General features: G+C 35.3%; 1 long non-coding RNA gene across 1 annotated transcript; it reads left to right on the forward strand.

The window, feature by feature from the left end:
• The first annotated feature begins 303 nt into the window (after nucleotides 1-303).
• LOC118351055 (uncharacterized) lies at nucleotides 304-12,146 on the forward strand. Its single transcript, XR_004805858.2, has 3 exons — nucleotides 304-2,307; nucleotides 10,623-10,737; nucleotides 11,201-12,146. It is a non-coding gene; the product is annotated as an uncharacterized LOC118351055 (long non-coding RNA).
• The last annotated feature ends 3,255 nt before the right edge of the window (nucleotides 12,147-15,401 follow it).

The raw sequence follows: 15,401 nt of genomic DNA on the forward strand, positions 1-15,401 counted from the left end.
ATGTTTTTCACAAAGTGATGGTTTGTGGCAAGTCTATCTATGCCATTTTTCCAACATCATTTGCTCACTTCATGTCTCTGTGTTACATTTTGTTATTCTTGCAAGCTTTTTCATTATTATTTTGTTGTTGTTGCCATGGTGATCTGTGATCAGTGATATATTGCAGTACTACTGCAATTATCTTGAAGCACCACAAACTGTGCCTGTATAAGACAGTGAACTTAATTGATACATGTGTGTCTTCTGATGGCTCCACTAACCAGCCATTCTTCATCTCTTTTCCTTTCTTCAGGCCTCCGTATTCCCTGAGATACAACAATATTGAAATTAGACCAATTAATAACCCTACAATGGCCTCTATGTATTCAAGTGAGATGAAAAGTTGCATGTTTCTCACTTTACATCAAAAGCTAGAAATGACTAAGCTTAGTGACAAAGGCATGTCAAAAGTCAAGACAAACTGAAAACTAGACCTCTTGCATCAAATAGCCACTATAAATGCTGAAGAAAAGTTCTCAGAGAAAATTAAAAGTCCTACTTCAGTGAACACACAAATGATAAGAAAATATAACAGCCTCATTACTATATGGAGAAAGTTTAAGTGGTCTGGATAGCAGATCAAACCAACCACAACATTCTGTTAAGCCAAAGCTTAATCCAGAGCAAGGCTCTACTTGTCTTTAGTTCTATGAAGGCCGAGAGAGATGAAGAAGCTATGGAGGAAAAGTTAGAAGCTGGCAGATGTTGGTTCATGAGGTTGAAGGAAAGATGCCTTCTCCATAACATAAAAGCGCAAAGTGAAGCAGCAAATGCTGATGAAGAAACTGCAGCAAGTTATCCAGAGGTCTAGTTAAGATGATTAGTGAAAATGGCTACACTAAATAATAGCTGTACAATGCAGATGAAACAGTTTTCTTTTGGAAGAAGATACTGCCTAGGACTTTCATAGCTAGAGAAGAGAAGTCAATGCTTGCCTTCACAGCTTCAAAGGACAGGCTGACTCTTTTGTTAGGTGCTAAGGCAGCTGGTGATTTTCAGTTGAAGGCAATGCTCATTACCATTCCCAAAATTCTAGAGCCCTTATAAATTATGCCAAGTCTACTCTATCTGTGTTTTGTCAATGGAACATCAAAGCCTGGATGACAGTACATCTGTCAAAATATATTGAATAATTTAAGCTCACTCTTGGGAACTACTGCTCAGAAGAAAAAAAAATATTTCAAATATTTCTCTTCATTGACAATGCTTCTGGCTACCCAAGAGCTCTGATGGTACAATGAAATTAATATTGTTTTTATGCCTGCTAACACACATCCATTCAGCAGCCCAGGGATCAAGAAGTGATTCTGACTTTCAAGTCTTGTTGTTTAAGAAATACCTATAAGCCCATATGTGCCATAGATAATGATTCCTCTGATGGATCTGAGCAATGTGAATTGAAAACCTTCCAGACAGGATTCACCATTCTAGATGCTACTAAGACATTAGTGATTCAAGGGAAGAGGTCAAAATGTCATCATTAACCGGCATTTGGAAGAAATTGATTCCAACTGTCATGAACCCCTCAAAGTCATCAAGACTTAAGTGGAACAAGTAACTGCAGATATAGTGGAGAAACAGAACCAAGTGGATCCTGAAGATGTGACCGAATAGCTGCAATCTCATGATCAAACATAAACACACATGGAGTTGCTTCTTGTTTGTTTGTTTTTAAGATTTACTTATATATTTAAGAGAGAGAGAGAGAGAAAAAGAGAGTATGAGTGCAAGAGAAAGAAGAAGAGGAAAGAGAATCTTAAGCAGATTACATGCTGAGTTTGGAGGCTGACATGGGGCTCAATCCCAGGATCCCAAGATCACGAATTGGATGCTTAACTGACTGCATCACCCAGACATCCCAAGGAGTTGCCTCTTATGGGTGAGCAAAAAAAAAAAAAAGATTTCTTGAGATGGAATCTACTCATGAAGATGCTGTGAATATTGTTGACATGACAAGAAAGGATTGAGGATATTACATAAACATAAAGGGCTTAAGGGGCAGCAGGGCTTTAGAAGATTGACATCAATTTTTAATGAAGTTCTACTGTGGTAAAAATGCTATAAAATAGTATGGCATGATACAAGGAAATTGTTTGTGAAGGAAAGAGTAAATCAATGAGGCAAACTATATTGTTTTCTTATTTTAAGAAATTGTCGCAGTCACTCCAGCCTTCAGCAACCACCAACCTGATCAGTCAGTAGTCATCAACGTTGAGGCAAGACCCTCCACCAGCAAAAATATTACAATTCACTAAATCTCCAATAATGGTAAGTATTTTTTAGCAATAAAATATTTTTAAATTAAGGTATTTACATTTTTTTTAGACCTAATCCTATTAGGGGCACCTGGGTGACTGAGTTGGCTAGGCGTCTGCCTTTGGCTCAAGTCATGATCCCAGAGTCCTGGAAAGGAGCCCCACACTGTGCTCCCTGCTCAGTGGGGAGTCTGCTTCTCCCTCTCCCTCTGCCTGACACTCCCCTCACTTGTGCTCTCTCTCAGTATCTCTGTCTCTCTCTCCAAAATAAATAAATAAAGTCTTTAAAAAATAAACATAATGCTATTATCATTTAGTACAGTATTGTGTACACAATTTTTTTTTTGTGGGATGACCATTTTATTTTTTTTTATTTTTATTTTTTTTAATTTAATTTTATTTTTTTAATTTATTTTTTATTGGTGTTCAATTTACTAACATACAGAATAACCCCCAGTGCCCGTCACCCATTCACTCCCACCCCCCGCCCTCCTCCCCTTCTACCACCCCTAGTTCGTTTCCCAGAGTTAGCAGTCTTTACGTTCTGTCTCCCTTTCTGATATTTCCCACACATTTCTTCCCCTTCCCTTATATTCCCTTTCACTATTATTTATATTCCCCAAATGAATGAGAACATATAATGTTTGTCCTTCTCCGACTGGCTTACTTCACTCAGCATAATACCCTCCAGTTCCCTCCACGTTGAAGCAAATGGTGGGTATTTGTCATTTCTAATAGCTGAGTAATATTCCATTGTATACATAAACCACATCTTCTTTATCCATTCATCTTTCGTTGGACACCGAGGCTCCTTCCACAGTTTGGCTATCGTGGCCATTGCTGCTATAAACATCGGGGTGCAGGTGTCCCGGCGTTTCATTGCATTTGTATCTTTGGGGTAAATCCCCAACAGTGCAATTGCTGGGTCGTAGGGCAGGTCTATTTTTAACTGTTTGAGGAACCTCCACACAGTTTTCCAGAGTGGCTGCACCAGTTCACATTCCCACCAACAGTGTAAGAGGGTTCCCTTTTCTCCGCATCCTCTCCAACATTTGTTGTTTCCTGCCTTGTTAATTTTCCCCATTCTCACTGGTGTGAGGTGGTATCTCATTGTGGTTTTGATTTGTATTTCCCTGATGGCAAGTGATGCAGAGCATTTTCTCATGTGCATGTTGGCCATGTCTATGTCTTCCTCTGTGAGATTTCTGTTCATGTCTTTTGCCCATTTCATGATTGGATTGTCTGTTTCTTTGGTGTTGAGTTTAAGAAGTTCTTTATAGATCTTGGAAACTAGCCCTTTATCTGATATGTCATTTGCAAATATCTTCTCCCATTCTGTAGGTTGTCTTTGAGTTTTGTTGACTGTATCCTTTGCTGTGCAAAAGCTTCTTATCTTGATGAAGTCCCAATAGTTCATTTTTGCTTTTGTTTCTTTTGCCTTCGTGGATGTATCTTGCAAGAAGTTACTGTGGCCGAGTTCTTCTCTAGGATTTTGATGGAATCTTGTCTCACATTTAGATCTTTCATCCATTTTGAGTTTATCTTTGTGTCTGGTGAAAGAGAGTGGTCTAGTTTCATTCTTCTGCATGTGGATGTCCAATTTTCCCAGCACTATTTATTGAAGAGACTGTCTTTCTTCCAATGGATAGTCTTTCCTCCTTTATCGAATATTAGTTGCCCATAAAGTTCAGGGTCCACTTCTGGATTCTCTATTCTGTTCCACTGATCTATGTGTCTGTTTTTGTGCCAGTACCACACTGTCTTGATGACCACAGCTTTGTAGTACAACCTGAAATCTGGCATTGTGATGCCCCCAGATATGGTTTTCTTTTTTAAAATTCCCCTGGCTATTCGGGGTCTTTTCTGATTCCACACAAATCTTAAAATAATTTGTTCTAACTCTCTGAAGAAAGTCCATGGTATTTTGATAGGGATTGCGTTAAACGTGTATATTGCCCTGGGTAACATTGACATTTTCACAATATTAATTCTGCCAATCCATGAGCATGGAATATTTTTCCATCTCTTTGTGTCTTCCTCAATTTCTTTCAGAAGTGTTCTATAGTTTTGAGGGTATAGATCCTTTACTTCTTTGGTTAGGTTTATTCCTAGGTATCTTATGCTTTTGGGTGCAATTGTAAATGGGATTGACTCCTTAATTTCCACAATTTTTATATGCACTGGGAAACCAAAAAAATTGACTCACTTTATTATGATATTTGCTTTATTGTGGTGATCTGGAACTAAATCCACAATATCTCTTAGCTATGTCTATACTGAATAAAAGTTAACAGGCAATAAAAGATAGGACCAAATGCCTAAAAACCAAGATAAAAATGTAGACAATAGATTTCTTTTTCCACTTATGAAGGAGTAACTTCTATAACATAATCTTTACTGTCTTAATTTGAAAATTGAAGAACAAGGAAAAACAACTTTTCAGACACTGAACAACATCAGCAAAGGCCCATAATTTTTAAAATAATGGAAATAAATAAAATAAGTCTCACAGTTGTCCTTATTTCCTCAGATCAGTCTCTGATTTGTGATGAAGAGAGGGGAACTCAGAGCTCAGAGATGTTCTTGAAGAGAATAAACATATAATGAATGCAGGGAGAATGAAGGGGCTAAATTTTGCAGCCCAGGATGCCAGAGAAGAGGGAGCTAAGCAGAGAAAGAGCTCTAGAACTATGTAAAAGAGACCTCATTAGTCTTTTGTCAAACACCAATCTCTACTTTTCTAGGGGAAAGTCCAGGAAGCCAGGCAAATAACAGCATCAGGGAAAGCAAATTACTGGGGAACTATAAGCCAACTCACCCCCCCCAAAAAAAAAAATTAAAAAACAATCTCCAGGGTCCATGCACACTTGAGAATCTTCTGAACTTCTACAAGCTACACTGAAGAGCCCTTGTTGGGAATGTGAGGCCTTTAATGAAGACTCCAGAAGAGTAAAACATAACTCTTAAGATTGAATTAACTCTTGAGGGAAAGTTACTATAAAACTTCCCTAACATATTAAAAGCAAGATTAAACTGTTTTTTAAGCAATTTAATTGCTTTCTGACTGGATTCTGGCACTCCTTTAGGATACAAGAAAATCCAGGAATTTCAACAATGTATAATTCAAAATATCTAACATTGAATAAAAGAATTAATAAGCATGTGAAGTAATAGATAAAACTGATCAATTAATAAGAGAAAATTGGTAAACTAAAGAAACAGAGAAATGAAGGAGAAGATAAAATTAGCAAATATTGAGTCTTCCAAGAGGATACTACGATGAGATTGAAGGTGAAAGGATTTTATCAGAATTTATACCTGTAAAAGAAAATAGGGAGCAAGCTGAGGAAGGCTGGGAATGGAATCAGACTATAATTAAAGTGTGACTCCAAGTGAAGGTAGGAGAAAGAGAAGATTGAGTGGAAAACTCCTATTGTCATGTGGTCTAAGAAAGTTTTGGTAAAATCATTGTTCTATCTTTGAGTCAAAGCCACCTAACTAAAGCATGCCTTTCTCTCAGGAATGAACCTGCCTAGGTAGCTCAGCCACACTTAGTCATCAGCAAGAGCAACCTATGAGAGACATGGCTTTGGTGGAAATCTGGTATGGTTTCAAAGTGCAGCTGTTTGGGCCCTTAGTCAATTATTTTCCAAGTAGTAAAAGATCTTTGAGGTGGTCTCACAACTGCAATAGCAGACAAGGACTTTAAAACAGCTATTGTAGGACACCTGGATGGCTCAGTGGTTGAGCATCTGCCTTTGGCTCAGGTCATGATCCTGGGGTCCTGGGATGGAGTCCCGCATCAGGCTTCCCACGAAGAGCTTGCTTTTCCTTCTGCCTGTGTCTCTGTCTCACTCTGTGTCTCTCATGAATAAATAAATAAGATCTTTTTTTAAAAAAAACAGCTATTGTAAATATGCTTAAGATCATAAAGGAAACCATAAACATAATGATAGAAATGGGAAATATAAAAGAACCCAAACATAACTCCTAAAGATGAAAAAATTCAATATAGAAATATTTTTAGGGACATCTGGGTGGCTCAGTGAGTTAAGTGTCTGCCTTTGGCTCAGGTCATGATTTGGGGGTTTGAGATTAAGCGGCATCCAGCTCCCTGCTCATCAGCAGGAAGTCTGTTTCTCCTTCCTCTGCCCTCCTTCCCCTTGCTGTGCTCTCACTTTCATTCAAATAAATACATAGAATCATCACAAAAAAAAAAAAAAAAAAAAAGACATACCATATAATCAAATTGCTGAAACCAAGAAGTACAGGGAAAATCTTAAAATTAGCCAGAAAAATATATTTACTACCCATAGTGGAATAATGACTGAAGACTTGACAGAATTATGCAAATCAGAAAGCAAAGAAATTAGTTCTTTAAAGTGTTAAAATAAAATATTCTTAATTGTTGAATTTTATACCTCATGAAAATATGTTTCAAAAATGCAGGTGAGGATAAGATTTTACAGACAAAACTGATTATCCATCACCATCTCACCTATATCTCACTAAACTACAGATCTTCTATATTTTCTGGGGAACCTTGGATTCACACCAGAGTTTCCCAAAATTGGGACTATTAACATTAAAGCGAGATAATTCTTTGTGAAGAAGGATGTCATGCTCACTATAGCCTATCTTCAGCATTTCTAGCCTATACCCAGTAACTGCCAGTAGCAAACCCCTTGCACCCACCAGAAAAGCTCTCACCACCAAAAATGTCTATAGATACTGCCAAACTTCCTGGAAGTCAAAATTATACCTACTCCCCTACTAAAAACCACTAATCTACACAAATTAATAGAAAGTGCCAAAGGTGGTAATTGTGAGAAAAAAATATAATATTTGCTTTCATTTTAAAATTCAATTAAAAGCTAATGGACTTTTAAAGTAAAAATTTAATAGTGTATTATAGAATCTTTAACACATGTAAATGTAAAATATTTGACAATAGTATAAAGGACAGGAAGGAATGAAAGTGTATTCTTATGAATTTCTTACATTGTGTCTGAAGTGGCGTAATATTATTTGAGACTGCAATGTGTTAAAGATGTATTTTGTAAAACTAGGAGCAAATACTAAAATATTTTTAAGGTATAAATAGTATATTTATTTTTTTAAAGATTTTATTTATTTATTCATGAGAGACACACACACACAGAGAGGCGGAGACACAGGCAGGGGGAGAAGCAGGCTCCATGCAGGGAGCTCAAAGTGGGACTAGATCCTGTGTCTCCAGGATCGGGTCCTTGGCTGAAGGTGGCGCTAAACTGCCGAGCCACCCGGGCTGCCCTAAATAGTATATTTATAATATTTAAATAAACCACAAATGAAACAAAGCCCAGAAGTGATCCATATATTGCAGTTATTATTTTTTTTAAGATTTTACTTATTTATTCATGAGAGACACAGAGAAAGGCAGAGAGGTAGGCAGAGGGAGAAGCAGGAACATAGATTTTAAAATAATTGTTATACATATGTTCAAGAAAATAATTTACAAGATGAAACACAAGAAAACCTAAAAGTGATATATGACAACTATAATTAAAAATACATATGGAAAAGAACATGAAATAAAACATGAGTCAACATAAAATAACCAAATGAATCATGAAAAGAGAATTATGTAAAATATTGAATTAGCATGAAAGACATATGGCACATGCACATAATATGTATGCAAGTGAAGTTATAGAAGGAAAGGAGAAAGGATAGTACAGATGAAATATGAAAAGAATTAATGATCAAGAACTTTCAAAATCTGACATAAACATTACACAATGCTTTTTATAAATATCAAGAAGATATATTTGTAAATTTATGTGTATTAGAAAATTCTTATGAAATAAAAACTTACCAGATATTATAGAAAACCAATATGAAAACCTGAAGTATCTGAAGTCTATGAAAAACTACAATTTCTCATTTAGAAAACTCTAGCCCTAGATTGCTTTAGTACTGAATACTTACCAATGTTTGAAGTAGTAAATAAAATATAAGCTACTTAGAAATAAATATAATGGAAAATATGCCAGACTCTTAACATAAAAATTAAAAACCTTAATTGAAAGAAATTTTAAGACCTAAATAAATGGAGGAGCATACCATGTTCATGGATAAGAAAACTCATTATGGTAAAGATTTGAATTCACCCCAATTTGACCTACAGATTCAATACAATTGCATAAGTATCCTGATAGGATGTTTAGTAAGAATTAATATGCTAATTTTAAAGTGTATATGAAAATACAATGGTCCAGAAATATCTAAAACAATTTTAAAACCAAAGTTTGAAGACTTCCTTAATCTGATTAAAAACATTAATTTAAAAGAATGTTTAGTTATGAAATATTGAAACTTTCTATTGAGGAAAGAAATCAAACAAGAAGAAATGCTATCATCATTTCTATTCAATAATACACCAGAAGTCCTAGTGAAAGCAAAAAGGTAAGAAAAATATGGTATGATATTGGAACAATTTTAGTTAAACAGATTAAGAAAATAGAATGAAAGCCTAGAATAAACCTGTATATACATTGTTACTTAATTTGTGGTAATTTGACACAAAGTTGATGGACAAAGAATTATCAAGAAATGATATTAGATTAATTAAATAATCATGGAAATAATTAATCATGACATTTAACTCTCACTGAAGTTAGATCTAGTTGTAAAAGGTAAAATAATAAAGCTTCTACAAAATAACAAAGAAAATTACCCTTGTGGGTTTGGGGTGGGTAAAAACCTTTGAATAGAATGTAGCAGAATTGAACATATTTGAGAATTTAATTTTATTAAAATTAGGAAGTCTTGTTTATCGAAAGTCCACAAAGAGAGTAAAAAGACAAGTTTTGAGGAAGAGAATGCAGTGGAGACACACATACACAAACACATGCACATATAATAAAACCAGGACATTTATAATATTAAATTTATTAAATTTACTCTTTATGGTTCTTAGGTTGTAGGTCCCGATTAAGAAGACCTTACTCCCATGAACATATCAGCAAAATGACTCATATTTATGTAACTATCTTTGGTATAAAGGCTGAATTACATCTCTAGTTTTATTTTTCCTTACTGCTAAACTGTTGTTCCAACACTATTTTTTTTTAACAATCTCATCTCCTTTTCTTACTATTTTGAAATATTACTGTTACATATACACTTTTCCATTTGTGTTAGAGATACTTTATGAACTTTTCTACATGTTTTTTCATTTACTGCTCTACCAGTTTACAAACCCAAGTCACACTAAAATAATCCAGTTACATTTCAGCTCTGAATTTTATGTTTTTCAATAGGGTATGCTTCTATATTTGCTTTTAAGTGGGAGATTTTGTGATTCATGGATTTGTAGACAAACCTTCATAAATAGTAAAATATTTTGAGATTTTGCTCAAAACTTAGCTTCCCCATAAAGTGAGTTTTAAAACTTTTCCAAAGATATACCCTAATCTCTCCATTAATAATCTGCTCTCAAGGACCTCGTCCCCCCAGGCTTGTTCAGCCAATTTGGTTCAGGTGAATATATAGATGAATGAATAACTTTTTAGAATAATGATATGCAGCCTCCATTCAATCAATGCTTAACTCTTAACAGTAGAAATGGGGAGTGAGGTCAAGGGTGTAGGATGCTTTTCATTGCACTCAGTAGAAAAATATATAACAAAACATTTCAGTAAAGCTCACCTGACCTTCTTATTGAATCACAAAATGAACAAACATAAATCAGAGCTGACAAGGTTGAGTCTCTCTCCTCAGAGTTTTGAAAATAATAATATATCATCCTCTAACAATATAACATCCATCCTCCCCCACATTCTCTCTCATCTTGTTGGCAAAAGGTCCTTCTTTTCAAAAACAAACCTTCATTACACCAGATGAATGTAGTTCTTATGCCAGAGAAAGAGTATCAGATTCATACTAAAGGGAAGATTGTTTCATACAAGGACTTGCCAGAAAAAGACTTAGAGATGAATTATGTTGAAGCTCCCTGTGCTCCTTTAATGAAAATTCTAGTATGTAGCCAGATGTTTTATTGGGGAAGGGAATCAAGAGAAACATAGATTGTCCTGCCACTCATCTGAATACTGAAGCTGAAATTAGAGTGATTCACAAATGCACATAATTGCCGGAATATTTATCTTTTTCAAAAAAAAAAAAAAAAAAGAAGAAGAAGAAGAAAAAGAAGAAGGAGAGAAGAACCTCTCCCTCCCCTCCATTTTCCTTTTCCTTCTGTAAAATAAAAATCAGACCTTTGATTTGAGAATTCGGGAGACTATGTCCCTGTGTCAGAAACAACTAATGCTATTATTGTATTTGCAGCCTGAGGGAAAGCCTGGATCTGATAATTGTATGTACTCCTGAATAATGCAGAGGCAAATTTCCTGACCTCTTGGGTGTTTCTTGCAGCAAAGAATGAACACAAGGAGAAGCTAAGGTAAAGCCAACCAAAAGCCAATTAGCATCTTTCAGTAGCTACAGAACATATGTTTTTTTATTATTCATTTATTCATTCAGTAGATATTTATTGATTTTGTCCATTTATGCCAGGTACTCTTTGAAGGGCTGGGAATATAGCAATAAACAAAATACATAAATTTCTTCTCCTATTGGAGCTTACATACTGGGGGTTGGAGGAGGCAAAAAATTAACAAATAATTAAATAAATATTTAATATGTTAGATGGTAATAAACATTAAGAAGCAAATGAAGCAGTTAGGGGAAGTGCCTAGGGGAAAGGCGTCTTGTTTTATATAAAGGGGACAATAAAACTCTTGCTAATAAGGTGGGATTGGAGTAGAGATTTCAAGGATATGAGAGATGAGCCTGGATGGTTTTTAAAATATGCCAACAACAACAAAATATGCCATCAAATTATTTGATACTCTTTCCTTAAACAGGTGGAACTGAATCCTTTCTCTTGAGTGTAAGCTGGATTCAGTGATTCATGGAACACAACCTGCCACGAATAACCCTGTCAAGTGGCCTGTGTGGGGAGATACTGAAGCCTCTTTCCAACAAAATCTGGAAGCAAACTCTTCAGTTCTCATCACATCTTCAGACTCTACAACCCTGGCCAACAGCCTAACTGCAACCTCACAAAAAACCCTCTCCTCTCTGAGACAGAACCCACTCCCAGATTCTTGATCCTCAGAAACTGTGTGAGATCACAAATATTGATTGTTCTAAGCAAAAAAAACTTAATAGAAAGTTTTTTAGGGGTAATAGAAAACTAATTCATCATCTAAGGGGATGCCTGAGTAAGAGCCACCCAGGGAACAAGAGTAGCAAGTACAAAGATCTCATGGAGGGAGCCTGACTGTTTTGAGTAGAACTAACAGGAGAGTAAACTGAGGGAAAGTACAAGCAGATGGTGACTAAAAGGTAACATCAGATTAGAGCACGCCAGTCTTAAGAGCCATTGTGAATTAACTATAAAAGGATGTAATCTGGAAAGATTGAAGGTAGTAGCCAGAGAATGGATGATTGAAACTGAAATTATGGAGGGGTACAGTTAGTCAAGGATATGAGAGAAGACTGGAAACAAAATTATTAATGAAGAGGTAAAAAGTTTGAAGAAAAAAATCAAGTTTTAGGGTCTTCTTATGAAGATTTCAGTTTGTTTCTCTCCTGCATATGTATACTATCAGGCAAAATGCTCAATGGATCATCTCAATTTGAACATCATCATTAATAGCAAAACAACCCAAAAGGTATTATTTTATTGCAAAACAGACAGAACCTTGATTTCGAAGATTGAAATTTAGTAAGCTTTCTAATTTGTAGAGAAGTAAATTGAAAAATCACTTCTAAATTAATATCTCCAGCTCCCTATCATTCTCATCTATTTTATTCAGTGTAAATTGATTTTATTATCATTTCTCTGTTCCAAACAGATTTATCAAATTTAAACTCTCAAAATTTAGTGATTTTTCTTTCAAGTGTCTTTGTACATATTTCTCATTTAAAGTGTGGCTAATTTTGTTAGGTGTAAATTGGAATTTATGGCTTCAAGTGTTATCTAAGTGAAACGTTGAATCCCTCAGCCTACAGGAGGGGTCATCTTCCACTTCTCTTCCTTCTGGGCTGAATATAGTACAAACAGAATTAATGGGTTATAATGGCAAAATACTCAAATTTGAATAAAGACAGTAACAAAGGGTGGTCATAAGCTGAGAACACTAACTTCAGAAGGAATTTGTATATATAAGATAAGGTGGTAATAAGTAGATTTTATTCTATCACATCAGTATTCTTTTCAATGAAGTATGTTTTCTATTTTCTAAAACCATTCTTGTCTATTGATTAATTAACTACGACTATGCAGCCAAATGCTAGATAGCAAATATGGATTTGACTATCTCACACCATTATTTTATAGAGATATCATGAGCACGGTAATGTCAGGCTGTGAAAAACGTTTAATACTATTTAATTTTATTAAGCTGTAGAGCTTGTCAGGAATCTGGAAGTTATTTTGTAATCATTTCATTTTCAATCTTTTGACATTTTGAAAACCTTGATTTAGAATTATTTTCTTCACGGACAGTTATTTCCTGCTCTTCGTCCTCTAGCACTCAGTGAAGCATAGATGTAAAATCATTTAAATCTTTGAGTTTTAGAGACTCTATAATTAAAAATTGTGGTTTAAAGTTTTTCTTAAAAGTAGGGCTAATTAAGAGAATGTCAATAATTTTTTTTTGTAAATAACTGTTTTCAGCAGATGGCTAAGAACAATTGCAAAATAAAATCTCACAGTACTTAATTACCTGTGAATATAAAATTGGGCAGAAAACATGTGTTATCCAAATTGGTGTGCATGTAAGTATATAGTGTGTGTCTTATAGGAAGAAATGTTGGGAAAAAATAGCTGTGTTTTCTTTAAAAAAAAAAGATTTATTTATTTTAGAGAGAGAGAGCCTGTGCACAGTGAAGGAGAGGCAGATGGAGAGGGAAAGAGAATCTCAGGCAGATTCTGTGCTGAGTGCCAAGCCCAACACAGGGTTCGATCTCACACCCTGAGATCATGACCTGAGCCAAAATCAAGAGTCAGACACACAACTGTCTGAGCCACCTAGGTGTCCCTTAGCTGTATTTTCTTAAGACTAAAACTTGCCAGAGAAGGATTCTTAGTAATGTAGCTGGAAATGTTCAAAGTTCATATTTAACTCAATACCATTCGATCTAAATAAGTCAATGTGTACCGCATAGCAAATTAAGCAAATGACAGAGAGTAATTTTCTCTGAAGTAGAGGACTATTAACAAACAGAATATGCCATCAGCATTAAGTTTCCAGAAACACTGTTTAAAGTAATTTATAGGTTGGCCAATGATTACATTTTTCTTTCTCATTTGTACTCAAGAGGATAATTTTTAATTAAAATAATACACAGAGGCCAATTTAGCTTGACACATAGTAGATGAAAATGAAAGTTTGCTAGGTTGTTTATATTTGTTTAGTTTGGCTGGATTGTTTGCCCCTTCTTTCTCACTTTTTCATGAAATTACAGTTACAGAAGATTTACTGTGTTTACAGTGTGAAATGTGAAGGAGAAAAATGGAAGTTGTTTTTATTTTTTTGTTTTGTTTACCTGGGCTTTTATACCCCTGAGGAATGTTATTGCATTCACATAAATTGACATAAGAGTTGCAAATCCTTCTGCTTCTGCCTAAAACCAACTTAGGTGTTTTCTCTGGAAAACAAAACTAAATGCTCCCCTTAGTTCAAAAACTGTGTGTTCTCTTCTTATCAAATGCTTATTTATTCATCAAGTATTTACTGGAATCTTGCCAAATATCAGTCAATCTTCTTGGCGTTGAGGGTTATTAGTGGGCCAAATAGACAAAAATCCCTACCCTTTCCAGTTCCAGAAAATAAACAATAAATAAATTGAATTAGTGATTGTATAGAATGTCATAAAGCAGTAAGCAGAATGGGGAGGAAGCGCAAAGGAAGTGGGAAAAACTAAGATAGGAGAAATGCAACTTTAAATAACAAGTTAAGAAAAGCATAATAACCTGTTAGAAGATAGAATTACATTGGCTCCTATTGTTGCTCTTGTTTAGAAATGACCTTTCAGTCCAATTATTGTCAAAATCAATCCTAATTTGTTCACAGCTGCTGTAGGGGGTGTGAATTATACTCCACAATATATGGGCCTATATGAGGATATAATTTTTCAAAAACAAATTTTCCACATGGTCAGGGACTTTCTATTCAGTTTCCATGATTGGGCCTTTCCCAGCTCCCAAGTTTGTAGAAGAAATTTTATTTTGGATTTTATTTGGGTTCCCCTGGCTTTTGTTCCTCCTTAATCACCATGAACATAATCTCAAAACCCAACAGTTGCTTGAAGACCCTCAGCATAAGGGCGATTGTCAGTTTTTCTTTCTAAATAGTCTATGCAGCTATTCCACTCTGGAGGGCTTTTCAGTGCTGTGAGGATGAGCAATAATAATCTTTCTATTCTTGGGAACTGCCTCAAACCTGCCCATCTCCTTATGGCTTTTCTTAGCTCCTAACTTGCTGCCACTTCTCCATAATCCCTTACTTTTTGTGGTTCCTACCCAATCTACACTCAAGGAAGCTCAAGATTGTCTTATACTTTCCAGAAGAAATGACATGAAAGGAGATGTTGGCACATCGCTATAGCCCTTCTCCCCTCCCCCAACTCAATCTCGACACTCTTATATAAAGGACACAAGTGTTTCCTAATGAATTAGCCCTCTGTGGATTAATTCAAAGTGAGGTTCCTACAGAGCCCTGAGTGGGAATATGTCTATTCTTATATGTCTCTTGATTATTATCACAGAAACTGAGAGGCAGAAGGGGCAGGGAAGTATGGCTAATTTTATAAATGTGGAGATGAAGCAAGAGACAGAGGATAAAGGGGGAAATGATGCCAAAACTTAACTTAGGTCTTCTAAGCTCTTCATCATTGCATACGGAGATAAATTCTTGATCATGCAAAATGGATTAATCAGCCCAAATCTCTTAGACAGTTTCTTTTATTTGTATATTTGCCTTTTTCCTCCCTCTAGAACTAAGTTATTTTTTAACTTTTCCTAGGTCCTCATGACAGCCCCTATAGAAAAGCAGC

Source organism: Canis lupus, chromosome 16 (assembly GCF_003254725.2).
Source record: "Canis lupus dingo isolate Sandy chromosome 16, ASM325472v2, whole genome shotgun sequence".
In the NCBI taxonomy this organism is placed as follows: domain Eukaryota; kingdom Metazoa; phylum Chordata; class Mammalia; order Carnivora; family Canidae; genus Canis; species Canis lupus.